Here is a 14,439-nt window from a genome sequence, read left to right on the forward strand (position 1 = left end):
ATGATGGCTTATGTGTCCGTAGATTTTTTATTATTTTTTTAATAATAATTATTACCGATTCTCACTCACGTACACAGTTCGATTATAATACCCTCTCCTAGGAAGGCGATAGGTGCGTTTACTTAATTAAGATTCAGGTGTTTCATTAGTACAGGTGTGGTGATCTACTACTACTACTACTACTACTAAAATTTGTTCATATCTTATTAAAGAAACACTAATGAAGAAATTATGCTATTAGGAAAAAAAATTAAATAAAGTACATACACATTTAACACAGTGGATTAAGAGTCGGCTCGTAGAAATATTACCAATGAAATATGTTAAGAAATATCCAATAAGGTATGAGGGAACATTAACATAATCCTTACACACACACACACACACACACACACACACACACACACACACACACACACACACACACACACGGACATATTTATTTTTACGGTGATATTTACAATGGTTAAGAAATTCACGAGCAATTTATCGAGCCGAGTGAACCTGTTTATAAATCGATTACCCGCCGAGCTTTGGTAAGTTATTTTGTTGTCTTATACACTAAAGCATAATATGTATCAGGTTTTGCGGTGATAACTCAGACAACTAAAGAGGGAGAAAAACAAAATAGCAGGGTGTTGAGATCAAGGAGTTTATAATAAGAGGGATTCAAGTTTGTTTATGATGAATTGCGTTCGTGTTTTAATGCATTTTCGAATTGATTTATAGAATTTACTTATTTGTGAGGGTAATTATTCATTTATTTATTCATTTGTTTCGTTAATTACTTTTATATTTGTTTATCCATTTATTAATTTATGTGTTTATTGTATGAATTTATTATTCAGATATCTCGAACGCCATTTGTTTACCACAATTACTAACACTACCACCATTATAAAAACTACCACAACTACCACAATTACTAAAACTATCATAACAACTACTACACCTACCACAACTATTAATAAACAACCAACAACACACGAGGTAGAACCCATCTAAACCAACAACAATCACAACAACTACCAAAATTACTTCTATCACCACTACCATCCTAATCATACCTACCACTATTATCGCTGAGGAACCAACCATTAACAATAACCCCCCCCCTTACAACACATAACAATTAATCTACCACCACTACTACCATCACTACCACCATTACTACCACCATTACAGGGGAGAAATTGCTCTGAATACAAAACACAGACCACGGCTTATTACTGTGACAGAACGATGGTAGTAGTTGTGGTTGATGAGTAGCAGCAGTTGTAGTAGTAGTAGTTGTTGTTGTGGTAGATGAGGAAGTAACAGTAGGAGAGTCATCATCATACGTATTAATAATAGTAGTAGTAGTAGTAGTAGTAGTAGTAGTAGTAGTAAATGAGGTAACAACAGCAGTAGTAGCAGCAGGAGTAGCAGCAGCAGGAGGAGGTCGATAGCAGATATAGGAAGTAGTCAGTAGTAAATAAAGTTAATCTCCTGACATAAGGTTCATCAGGTCCCATCCCATCCACGCCTAACATTACCCCTGGGACGTGGGGAGAGGAGCTGGGGAGGGGCCTGGGGAGGGGCTTGGGTAACGGGAGAGGTGCTGGGAAGGGGGATGGGGTGGTAGGGAGGGTCCTAGGGAGGTGGTGGGGAAGCGGGGAGGGGTGCTGGAAAGGGGTTCATGGTTGAGGCTAGGGAGGTGTAGGGGAGAATCGAGAGAAGTTGGGGAGAGGGGGAGGTAGAGGGGGAGATGAGGGGAGATGGAGAGAATAGTGATGGTGCAAGTGGTGGTGGTAAGGCTTAGTGGTGGTGGAGGTAGTGGTGGAGAAGGTGGTGGTGGTGGAGACGGTGGTGGTGTAAGGGAGAATAATGGTTGTTGGTAAAAGCTGAGTTGGTATATTTGAGATAATATTTGCAAACACACACACACACACACACACACACACACACACACACACACACACACACACACACACACACACACACACACATACTCCTGTTTCAGGTAATACACTTGTCTCAGAAAACACACCTGCCTCATGAAGTCACACACCTGCCCCATGAAGTCACATACTTGTCTCATGAAGTCACACACCTGTCTCAGGAAGTCACACACCTGTCTCAGGAAGTCACACACCTGTCTCAGGAAGTCACACACCTGTCCCTGGTGCCACTGGGGATGAATACCTTCAGGGTTGGTCACATGCTCGTTTATGCCGGTAATTAGCATAATTGCCATAATAAAATTATGGCGGTGGTTTATCTCGTGTTGAACTCGTTAATGAAGTAATCTGTATGATAATTAGTCCGGCGAACTAGTAATTATATCACAGGGGGGATTATTGAAGGGGTTAATCACCGCGTCTAGTGATAGGCAGGTGGTGATCACAACCTTGTTCTTCCCGGGTTATTTTGGTCAAGGAGGGAGAGGAAAAGTGGCTTTGGTGCCGGCCATCAGTCTCCTTATGGTGGAGGCTCTCTCTCTCTCTCTCTCTCTCTCTCTCTCTCTCTCTCTCTCCCTCTCTCTCTCTCTCTCTTCTCTCTCTCTCCCTCTCTCTCTCTCTCTCTCTCCCTCTCTCTCTCGTACAATTTATAAAAAAATTAGCAAAGGCGTTTATGAAAAAAATTAAAAACTAAATATCCAAAGATATTGCCGATCACACACACACACACACACACACACACACACACACACACACACACACACACTGAAAAGCAGGTGTGTGAAGGTCGGTGCTGATACTATGCAAATCAGCCGTCAGTCCCTGTACGCTGACAGGCAAGTTCACGTTATGGTGATGTCAGGAGATAAGCTGTAGGCAGTCACATTGCTGACGAGCTGACGGGAGGGGAGAGAGAGGGGAGAGGAGGGGTGACAGAAGAGGAGGCGGGTGAGAAGCAAGGGGAGACAGAGGGGAGAGAAGGAGAGGTGACAGAGGGAGAAAGGAAGGTAGAGTGGGAGAGAGAGAGAGAGAGAGAGAGTGAGAAATGAGAAGGAGAAAGACTAAGAAGAGAGGGAGAGGATAAATAAAGAAAGATGATAAAGAGAAGGATATGAAACACACGTAGAGAGAGAAAGAAACAATGAATAAATGGAGGAGATGAGAGAAAGGAGAGGAGAGAAGGAAAGAGAAAATGACAAATTAACTAAACTGCACTCGAGGGAGGTACTGACTAACCCTGGATGTGAACTATTGACCACTTGACCTCTTGACCTCTTGACCTCTAAGGGGTTGACATGGTTATAGAACAATAGATCTAATGGGTTTTTTTTATAGTTACATAGCATATTTAAGGGATTATAATGATCACCCATCATCCATCACCCCACCACATCACCCATCATCCATCACCCCACCACATCACCCATCCCCCTCACCCCACCACCCATCTCCTCACCCACCACATCACCCATCCCCCCACCTCACCTCACCCCTCACCCCACATCCCTCACCCCACCACATCACCCATCCCCTCACCCTCACCACATCACCCATCATCCATCACCCCACCACATCACCCATCCCCTCACCCCACCACATCACCCATCATCCATCACCCACCACATCACCCATCCCCCTCACCCACCATCACCCATCACCCATCACCCCACCATCACCCATCCCCCTCACCCCACCCCCTCACATCCCCCCTCACCCCACCACATCACCCATCCCCCCTCACCCCTCACCCATCACCATCATCCATCCCCCCACCACATCACCCATCCCCTCACCTCACCACATCACCCATACCCCTCACCCATCACCCACCATCACCCATCCCCCTCACCTCCACCACATCACCCATCCCCTCACCCATCACCCCACCACATCACCCATCCCCCTCCACCTCACCACATCACCCATACCCCTCACCTCTCACCCACCATCCCCTCACCTCCACCACATCCATCCCCTCACCCCTCACCCATCACCCATACGTCAACATGCTCTTCTTATCTCCGTCCTTATCAGTCCCTTATCTCCCCTTCACCCCATCTGGCACCAACCTACGATAGATAATCCAATAGATAAACCATTGTTCCTCCCCTCCACCCAGCAGTTGAGCAATGAGACACTAACACAGAGAGAGAGAGGTGGATGGATGGATAGATCCCTTCCACTCCCCTCCCTCCCTCTATATCTATATATTTATCTATATCTGCCTCTCTCTCTCATTCTCTCTCATTTCTCTATGTGTTTTCATCTGTCTTATTTTCTCTCTCTCTCTCTCTCTCTCTCTCTCTCTCTCTCTCTCTCTCTCTCTCTCTCTCTCTCTCTCTCTCTCTCTTCTCTATGTCTTTCCTCTCTCTTTCTCTCTCTCTCTCTCTCTCTCTCTCTTCCTCTTTTCTCTTCCTCCTTATCCTCTTCCTTCTACCTCTTTCAACTCTTCCCTCTCTTCCTTCTCTCCCTGATCTCTTCATTTCCCTCTTCATCCTATTCCTCACCCCTTCTCTCTACCTCTTCCATCCTTCCCTCCCCCCACCCACCCTCTACCCCCTCCCCCCACCCACCTCCCTTACCCCTCCCCCCACCCACCCCTCCTTACCCCACCCCTCACTGCCCCTTTACCCATTTTACAATATTTTATTCCTATTCTTCATCACTCCCTTAGCCCTTTCTCTACATATGGGTTTACCATTGTATAGTGCCACCCCCACCCCCACCTCACCCCACCCCCCCCACCTCCACCTCCACCCCACCCCCCCACCTCCCCCACCCCGCCCTCCACCTCACCCCCCGCCCCCTCACCCACCCCACCTCCCACCTCACCCCACCCCTACCTCACCCCACCCCTGCTCCCCACCTCACCCCACCCCCACCTCCCCTCACCCCACCCCCCCCACCTCACCCCACCCCTGCCCCCCACCTCACCCCACCCCCCACACCTCTCCCCTCAGCCCACCGTGTAAACCAATGGTCTTTATTGCTTCTATGTAAATGTATACACCATAAATCAGGGGTAGGTCTGTAGGGCACACGGGGGAGGTGACAAGGATGGTGTGTACAGGAATGAAGGAAGGACTGATTGGCTTGTAGGAGGAGGAGCAGGAAGAGATTAAAGGAGAGAGAGAGGGAGAGTAAATGAGGGAGAGAGAGAATGAGAGAAAAAGAAAGGAATAGAAGTGGATAGAAATATAGTTAGATAAAGACGGACAGATGGATAGAGAGGAATGAGAGAGTAGTTAAGAGGAGGGTAGGTAGGTAGGGAGGGAGGAGGAGAAAGGAGGAAAGAAAGGAAAGGAAAGGAAATTGACGAAGAGTTGAACGGAAATTGGTTTAAAATAGAGAAGGAGTAGGAGAGGAAGGGGAGGGGGAGAGTTTTGTAGCTGTAGAGAGAGAGAGAGGAATAATGTGGTCGTGTTTCGTTCGTTTAACTTCTGACTAACTGAATGGAAGTTGGTGTGGTGAACGCCCCTTTGGCTCTCGTTCTTCTTTAGGTGGGGAGGAGGAAGAGGAGGAGGAGGGAAAAGAAGAGGGAGAGAGGAAGGGAGAAGAACAAGAAGAGGGGGAAGAAGTATAGAAGGATGAAGAGAAAGTAGAGGAGGAATAGGAGGGGGATTAAGAGGAAAGGGAAGAGGAGGAGGATGAGGAAAGGAGGAAGAGGAGGAGAAAGAATGGGAAGAAGAGAAAGAGGAGCAAAAGAGGAGAAGGAAGAAGAGCAGGAGGAAAAGAGGAAGAAGGGGAGGTGGAAGAGAGGAGTTCAAAGATGTTATTGTTTTTATTTAACATGGTCACGATGTTGTGTTCTGATGTTGTTGTTATGAGAGATTGTACAAATGGTATACAAGGAGTGCATGTGTGTGTGTGTGTGTAGTTTATGTATACGTTTATCTTGCACACACACACACACACACACACACACACCCAGTTAGATCTTTTCACAAGGTGATATCGGTAAATATAAGAAAAGTGGATTCCATTGAAAATTACTATGTAAATGTAAGTATCTAGATTCAATATTCAGGTGAGTAAACATTGCCGGGAGCGACACCTGAGAGGGGCTGGCGTGTGGCTCACCTGATGTAAGTTTAACCTGGTAGTTATATACCTGTGGTTGTGATTGATTCTTGAATATATAAGGCGGGTATAGTCTCGCTCACCTGTCTGTCTCACCTCACTTCATCAAGGTGTGTGTGTGTGTGTGTGTGTGTGTGTGTGTCGGGGGGGGGGTGTTAAAGTCGGTTTTATTTAATTATTTCATGAAAGTGAGAATATTGTTTTTCCTTATGCATTTAAATTAAAGTTAACTAATGTATTTAGTTATTAAAAAACAAACATTATCTTCATTATAGTTTTGGTTTTGTGATAAAGTTAACATTGATTTTATTTCATCTTACACGATTTTTTTTAATGATTGATTTTCACACTGAAGGTTCAATAAATCCTTTTACTACACGAACGCTACATCACACACACACACACACACACACACACCATCGTCCAATCCAATCTCACAAACATCTAGTGTCAACAAGAGATTAATAAACGATAAAGATATAATCGGACAATGCCATGGGCTATTTCCCTCACAGCGATCAATGCCTCCAGAGTCCAAAGGGTTTAACAACTATCCCGTTCACGCAGGTACGCACAGGTAAACATTGTGGCTCTCTGCATCCATTCATACCTGCAATGGTGTATTAAATCTCATCGTGTACCTAATGGATATTGACCCGGTGTTATTATTACAAGCAGTTTCGGTAATACGTATCGTTCACGGTGTCAGGAGGTGTAAACATTGTCCGAGTGGAAATTAATGTTTTAGAGGCTTATTGAAAACTTGTAATAAAATGAAGCACTATCATACCTCTGTTTCTTGCGTTAACACCTGAATATTATAAAATTTACCTGGATAATTTTTAAGTATATATATATATATATAGTTTTTTCTTAGGATTATATATATTAATTAACTGTACTCATCCACTCACCTGTATTCATTAATTAATTTTACCTGCCGAAGTTATTTTCATTCGTCCTTGTCAGTGACGTCAGTAGTCTATACTCAGTAGTTAATCTTCATAAACTGACAACTTTCTCTTGTAAACATACATACATACATACATACATACATACATACACACATACATACATACATACATACATACATACATACATACATACATACATACATACATACATACATACACACATACATACATACATACATACATACATACATACATACATACATACATACATACAGTATATTCTACAAAGGTTATGTCATAGAGATGCCAAACGCACTCAAACAACAGGCACTTATAAACTACAAGCACTTACAATAACAGGCACTCACAACAAGAGTCACTCACAGCAATAGGCACTTTGCCGAACCAAACCCAATAACCTAACCTAACCTGTCCGGAAATAACAATATATATATCAGGTGTTTAAACGGTCCATCAGGTTGTCAGTTGGGTCCTTCCCCCCCCCTCCTCCCCCAGCTAAATGAATGAATAATTAGGTAAATATAAAATTGAAATAATTAAAATCAACGCTTAATTAAAATACAGACTGGGAACTATCTCTTTAACACTGCCGCTACACTGACTCATAGTGACGTCAGATATTACAGAACACAATACAAAGAATTACACATTGAAACAAGTTATTGGATATGTATGTAATGAAACTAGCTGTATTGTAACTCTTAAACACGTCCACTGTAACCCCTCTGTATTCACTGTAAGCCGGGTTCTACTGCATCACTGTAAAAGACACACACACACTCACACACACACACACACACACACTCACACACACACACCTCTCCTGAAAAAACACCAATCACTACCATCACAACCGTATATAGAATAAAACACGGGAAAAAAAAAACACCCCCACATATAAATAAATAAAACAGTAGTTCATCACCCACGGTCAGACTCCCACTGGCATATGACACGATAGCATAAACCTCACGGGGGGAAAAAAATATAACATGATTCCAGAAATATGAATTAAAGATTAATATTTTCGGGTGTAAATTGGAAACGGGTGGACGGGATAATTATTTGAAATTAATGTGAAACTCACACTCCGTATTCACCCTCATGGAGAGATATGTCAGGGGAGACGGTTTAGTCTGGTTTGGTTTATTTTGGTTTGGTTTTTGTTTTAATGTTTGTAATGTGTGTGTTTATGTTCGTTTATTGTGGTGCCTTCGTGTGTGTGTGTGTATGTGGGTGTGTGTATGAGTTTGTGTGTGTGAGTGTGAGTGTGTGTGAGTGGTTTTATGTCTGTATACGTTTATCGTGCAAATACACACACACCCTCACATCTCCCCCTGCCCACACACACCTCACATCCTCTGCCCACACACACACCACATCTCCCCCTGCCCACACACACACCACATACACACACACCTCACATTCCTGCCCACACACACACACTCACTCTCTCTGCCCACACACATGCCCTCACATCCCGCCCACACACACACACTTAGCTCCTAGTATCTGTGAGTACGTCTGAACACACACCTCCTTAGCACTCTCTTCCCAACACTAATCACCTGGCCACACGCACCTCTACCTGAGAACCATTAGTAAATAGTTAGTAATTTAGTAATATTTGTGTTATTAAGGTTTAATTTGAGAGTCTGTGTACACGCAACCAACCCACACGACGTTTTCTATACTGTGTGAGAAGAGGTGTAACTCTAAACGTGTATAACTATCAGATTTGGTTCCTATAATTATTACTTCTATAACTGACTGACCGATTGTGTTGCTTTCTATCTGAGGGAGGTTTTTTTTTAATGGCTACGCTACTATATACTGTATGACGAGCCTCCTCATTAACGGAGCTTTACCTAATGAATTATCAGGTGTTTTGTCTCGTAAGTTGTGTATATAAAGTAACTGTATAATGTTAATAATAAAATAATAATAATAATAATAATAATAAAAATAATAATAATAAAAATAATAATAATAATAATAATAATAATAATAATAATAATAATAATAATAATAATAATAATAATAATAACTACATATTTGCAATAATATATTCAATTCCTATACAAAGGCAGGTAAGAAAAATGACTACTAATGCCCTCATGATTTACACAGGTAAGTGGACAGCATCTCACACAAAGAAGTTTACCAAGACAAACTCATCAACATTAAAAAAAACGAGAGATGAAAGGGATGATACAGGTAAGTGATGGGTGGTGATGGGTAGTGGGTGGTGATGGGCGGTGAGTGATGGGTGGTGATGGGTAGTGGGTGGTGATGGGCGGTGAGTGATGGGTGATAGGGTAGTGGGTGGTGATGGGCGGTGAGTGATGGGTGATAATGGAGGTGGTGGTGTTAGGTGAAAGTGATGGGTGATAGGGTAGTGGGTGGTGATGTGGGTAGTGGGGTAGATGGGTAGGGTGGTGATGGGCGGTGAGGATGGGTGATAAGGAGTGTAGGGTGGGTAAGCAGGGGTAGTGATGGGTGATAGGGTAGTGGTGTGATGGCAGGTGGGTGGTGTGTGGGTAGGGTGGTGAGATGGGGTAGTGGGTGGTGATGGGCGGTGAGTGATGGGTGATAGGGTTGTGGTGGGTGATGGGCGGTGAGGATGGTGATAGGGTAGTGGTGGTGGGGTGATGGGTAGTGGGTGGTGATAAGGCGGTGAGTGATGTGGGTGATAGGAGTGGTGGGTGGTGTTGGTGGGTGTAGTGATGGGTGATAGGGTAGTGGGTGGTGGGGTGTGATGGGTGGTGGTGAAGGGTGTATCAGAGGGCACCAGGTGGTCACGTTACCTGTATGGGGCGCCACTTACCTGTGTGCCGACCCTGATTATCTCACTATATCAACCCCGATAAAGTAACACCACGTAACATCCGATATCCTACCGCCGATGGACACCTATTAACACCTCAAAGCCGATATCTCCATAGCCGATATCCCACCATCACCAGTACCATTCATCCCGATATCACGCAGCCAATAAAGTACCGATGACACCTCACAACCGATATCTTCATAGCCGATATCCTGACCTGGATAAATTACCACTACCAGAGACTCAATGCCGATATCTTCACGCCAATATCTGGAGGCCAATAAATTACCTCCCCGAGCCATACATCTCTCCCCGTCACTCCTGTCTCCTTTTTTTTTCTCTGTCTATTTGGCTTTATGTTGCTCCTCCACGCCCACGCCCACAATCACGCCCACGCCCACACCTGATTGTCCCGTGTAGCTTTAAGACACCATCAATACGCCCACGCTCATATAGCATCGGGGAGGGGGAGGAGGAGGAGGAGAGGAGGGGGAGGGGAGGGAGGTGGAGGAGGAGGTGGTGGGAGGAGGGAGGAGGAGGGAGGAGGGAGGGAGGTGGTGGGAGGAGGAGGGAGGTGGAGGGGGAGGAGGTGGTGGAGGAGGAGGTGGGAGGAGGAGGAGGAGGAGGAGGTGGAGGAGGTGGTGGAGGAGGAGGAGGAGGTGAGGAGGAGGTGGAGGTGGAGGAGGGTGGAGGAGGAGGTGGAGGAGGAGGAGAGGTGGAGGAGGAGGTGGGAGGAGGAGGTGGAGGAGGAGGTGGAGGAGGAGGATATTGTGAGTCTGCTTTCATCACTGCAGCTAAGGATCCAATGAGTGTATTAGATGAAGTCAATAAGCTTGAATGTTTCTAGCAAAACACACACACACACACACACACACACACACACACACACACACACACACACACACACACACACACACACACACACACACACACACACACACACACACAAATTTGTATGTTGACCGTGAAAACATAATTGGCTCTGCATATTTTTCCCTGTATATGTATGTACAGTATGTGTGTGTGTGTGTGTGTGTGTGTGTGTGTGTGTGTGTGTGTGTGTGTGTGTGTGTCAGAACATCACAAAAGAACAGTGACAATACCAAAATTAGACTGACTACCGTGTAAGGAGAATTGCTATCCTATCCTAACCTAACCTAACCACGACGTTGACATATCTCTCTTGGCACCAATGATAGGGCCAGTTTCTAATCGTTTATTTGGTAAAGGAATAGAGGAAATATGACGGTCATCTGTCAAGCGGTCTAAACATATTGCGGTTCATTGGTGCGGCTATAATTGAATGCCATTTACTGTCATATACCTGGGTGGAATTAAGTGCAATCACGAACGCGGCGTGTGTGTGTGCATAATAATAATAATAATAATAATAATTAACGGTTTATTGAAAAAGTTCTGCAGCCCGAAGGCTGAAAATATACATTGGACATAAATGACTTATTACATACATTGGTGGTTTAACAAAAGCCTTCATTAGAGAAAGGTGAAGGAACATACAGTGAACAAACAGATTAATGTAGGTGTTGAACAGCAAACACGTAGTGTAGTAACTCCCTCCCAGATGGTGTTAGGAGGGACCTCACGTGGTGTAGTAGTTCCCTCACAGATGGTGTTGTGAGGGGCCTCACGTGGTGTAGTAATTCCCTCACAGATGGTGTTATGAGGGGCCTCACGTGGTGTAGTAATTCCCTCACCGATGGTGTTATGCGGGCCTCACGTGGTGTAGTAATTCCCTCACAGATGGTGTTATGAGGGGCCTCACGTGGTGTAGTAATTCCCTCACAGATGGTGTTATGAGGGGCCTCACGTGGTGTAGTAATTCCCTCACAGATGGTATTATGAGGGGCCTCACGTGGTGTAGTAATTCCCTCAAAGATGGTGTTATGAGGGGCCTCACGTGGTGTAGTAGTTCCCTCACAGACGGTGTTCTATGAGTGAGGTGTGGTCCCAGGCCTTCCTATCGTAGACGGATTAACACTTCGCTGGTTGGGGTCGGGCCGTTATCACTGGGTACCTGGGACCTCACTGTGTGAAGGTCAACTTGGGTACCACTGTTACTGTTGAGTTGTTCTCACTGACTTAAGCACTGTTCACCACTGTTCACCTCTGTTTAACACTGGTTCCATTCCTTTCCTAAATGAAATAGTAACTTCTGGCGTGAACTTGTTGATATTCCGGTGGGGAGGAGGGTTCAGGGGAGGGAGTTGGTATGGGCCAACTTAACAGTTGACCTGGCTGCTCAGAGAGGAGCGCCAGGTACGTCTTGACCCTTCGGTGGTCAAGGATGTGTGTGTGTGTGTGTGTGTGTGTGTGTGTGTGTGTGTGTGTGTATGTGTGTATGTGTGTGTGTGTGTGTGTGTGTGGGAGAGAGAGAGAGGGAGAGAGAAACTAGAAACTGATGGTTGTCAGAGTGAGAGATTTATTGTGTTCTAGTCTGTGTGTTTTGGGAGTGTGAACATGGAGGAGGAGGAGGAGGAGGAGGAGGTGGAGGAGGTGGAGGAGGTGGAGGAAGCGGAGGTGGAGGAGGAGGAGGAGGAAGAGGAGGTGGAGGAGGAAGAGGAGGTGGAGGAGGTGGAGGAGGAGGAGGAAGAGGAGGTGGAGGAGGAGGAAGAGGAAGAAGGTGGAGGTAGAAGAGGAGGAGTTGCCTGACTCTGTGTGTGTGTGTGTGGTCAAGTCAATGGTGATCACCACAGCCACGACAGATGTACCTAATATTTTAACCCCTATGTGATTTTTGCCCTGACCACCGACCCTCTTCAGTGATTTTTCCTCCCAACACTTCGTTCAATCATCTCATGAACGATACTTAAATAACTCCTCTTAAATGTCAAATAACACTCACACAAAAACACACACACAATAAAAACACGGATTAAAACATCACACATCAATACACCACAAACAAGTACACAAAAAAAAAACCACAATAAAACATCATACCTCAATATATTTTTAGAATCAAGTGAAATTTCATGTGACGGGAGGACTCAAGTGGGTCGCCTGAAGGACTACTCCACGAGGCGATGTCTAGTGAAAAGTGTCCCGTGTGGCCACAACCCCATCAAAGGACATTCATTGGCGAGAAAACGTCACGGAATGGGAAATAAATGAACAGTAGCAGAACCTCGGAGGAGTTAGGGAGAGGGAGGAGAGGGAGAGAGAGGGATGACGGGGAGGGAGGGAAGGAGGGAGGGAGGGGTGACAGAGGAGAGCCCACAGTGTAGCCAGATCTCACCCCCGTCACCCCTCCCTCCCTCCATTTGAATATTCCATCCCCGTACACTCTGGACACTGATAAATAGACTCCGGGGGTGAGTGTGAGGCAATAATGAGAGGTTAAAAGGTTATAAAAAGTCACAAGCTTGAGTGTCACAAGTGGGATAATGCCTCGTCTGTTTGTTGGGTTGTGAATACGCGGTTAATAATGGCTTCGTCTGGCGTTACAATAGACAGTTGTTGAGGGGACACGCTTGGTAAGATTTGTGGCGTATTTTGCGTATATCATGTTGAGGTAGAGGTAGTGTGCGTATAAGATGGATTAACAAGCGTACAGTGGCGTATAAGGGTGTACCTATCTATCTATCTATCTATCTATCTGTCTGTCTGTCTATCTATCTATATATCTATCTATCTATCTATCTATCTAGCTATCTAGCTATCTATCTATCTATCTATCTATCTGACTGTCTGTCTGTCTGTCTGTCTGTCTTACACACACACACACACACACACACACACACACACACACGGAGGAAGAACGGACGAATACATAGACGGAAGGAAGGAAGGAAGGAAGGAAGGAAGGAAGGAAGGAAGGAAGGAAGGAAGGAAGGAAGAAGGAAAGGATGGAAGAATGGAGGAAAGGGAAGGAAGGATAGAGGGACGGAAGGAGAGACGGAAGGAAGGGCGGGGGATAGGAGGGACCAGGTTGTTGTATAGGATTTAGGGTGGACCTTCCTATCCATCCTCTCTATCCATCATGACCCGTCAGCAGGCCGCCAGACCCCACGACCTAACCTGTAATAACACAAATGGAGTAATTTTCTCCCCTCTCTCCTGAACCAATTGACGAGTCGGGTATACGAGTCGGGTATACGAGTCGGGTATACGAGTCGGGTATACGAGTCGGGTATACGAGTCGGGTATACGAGTCGGGTAATCGGATAGGTCGGGAATGAAGGATTGTCGGGTATGTGTCGGTTGGGTTTCCTCTTGGATAATACAGATCTTTAATCGGGTAGAAAGTTGGTTAAAGTCGGATATCGGATAAGTCGGGCTAGATGAGATGTCGGGTTATTTGTCGGGTAATTTTAGCGGTATGTGTTGGGGTTATGAGGAAGAGGAAGAGGAGGTGGAGGAGGAGGAGGAGATGGAGGTGGAGGAGGAGGGAGGAAGAGGTGGAGGAGGAGGGGAGGAGGAGGAGGAGGGGAGTGGAGGAGGAGGAGGAGGGGATTTAAGAGGTGGAAGAGGAAGAGGAGGTGGAGGAGGAGGAGATGGGAGGTGGAGGGAGGAGGAGGAGGAAGAGGAGATTGGAGGATTGGGGTGGAGGAGGAGGAGGAGTAGGGAGGAGGGAGGAGCAGGAGGAGGAGGAGAAGGAAGATGTGCTGAAGGAGGAAGAACTGGAGGAGGAGAT

Source organism: Homarus americanus, unplaced genomic scaffold (genome assembly GCF_018991925.1).
Source record: "Homarus americanus isolate GMGI-L3 unplaced genomic scaffold, GMGI_Hamer_2.0 scaffold53007, whole genome shotgun sequence".
Taxonomy (NCBI): domain Eukaryota; kingdom Metazoa; phylum Arthropoda; class Malacostraca; order Decapoda; family Nephropidae; genus Homarus; species Homarus americanus.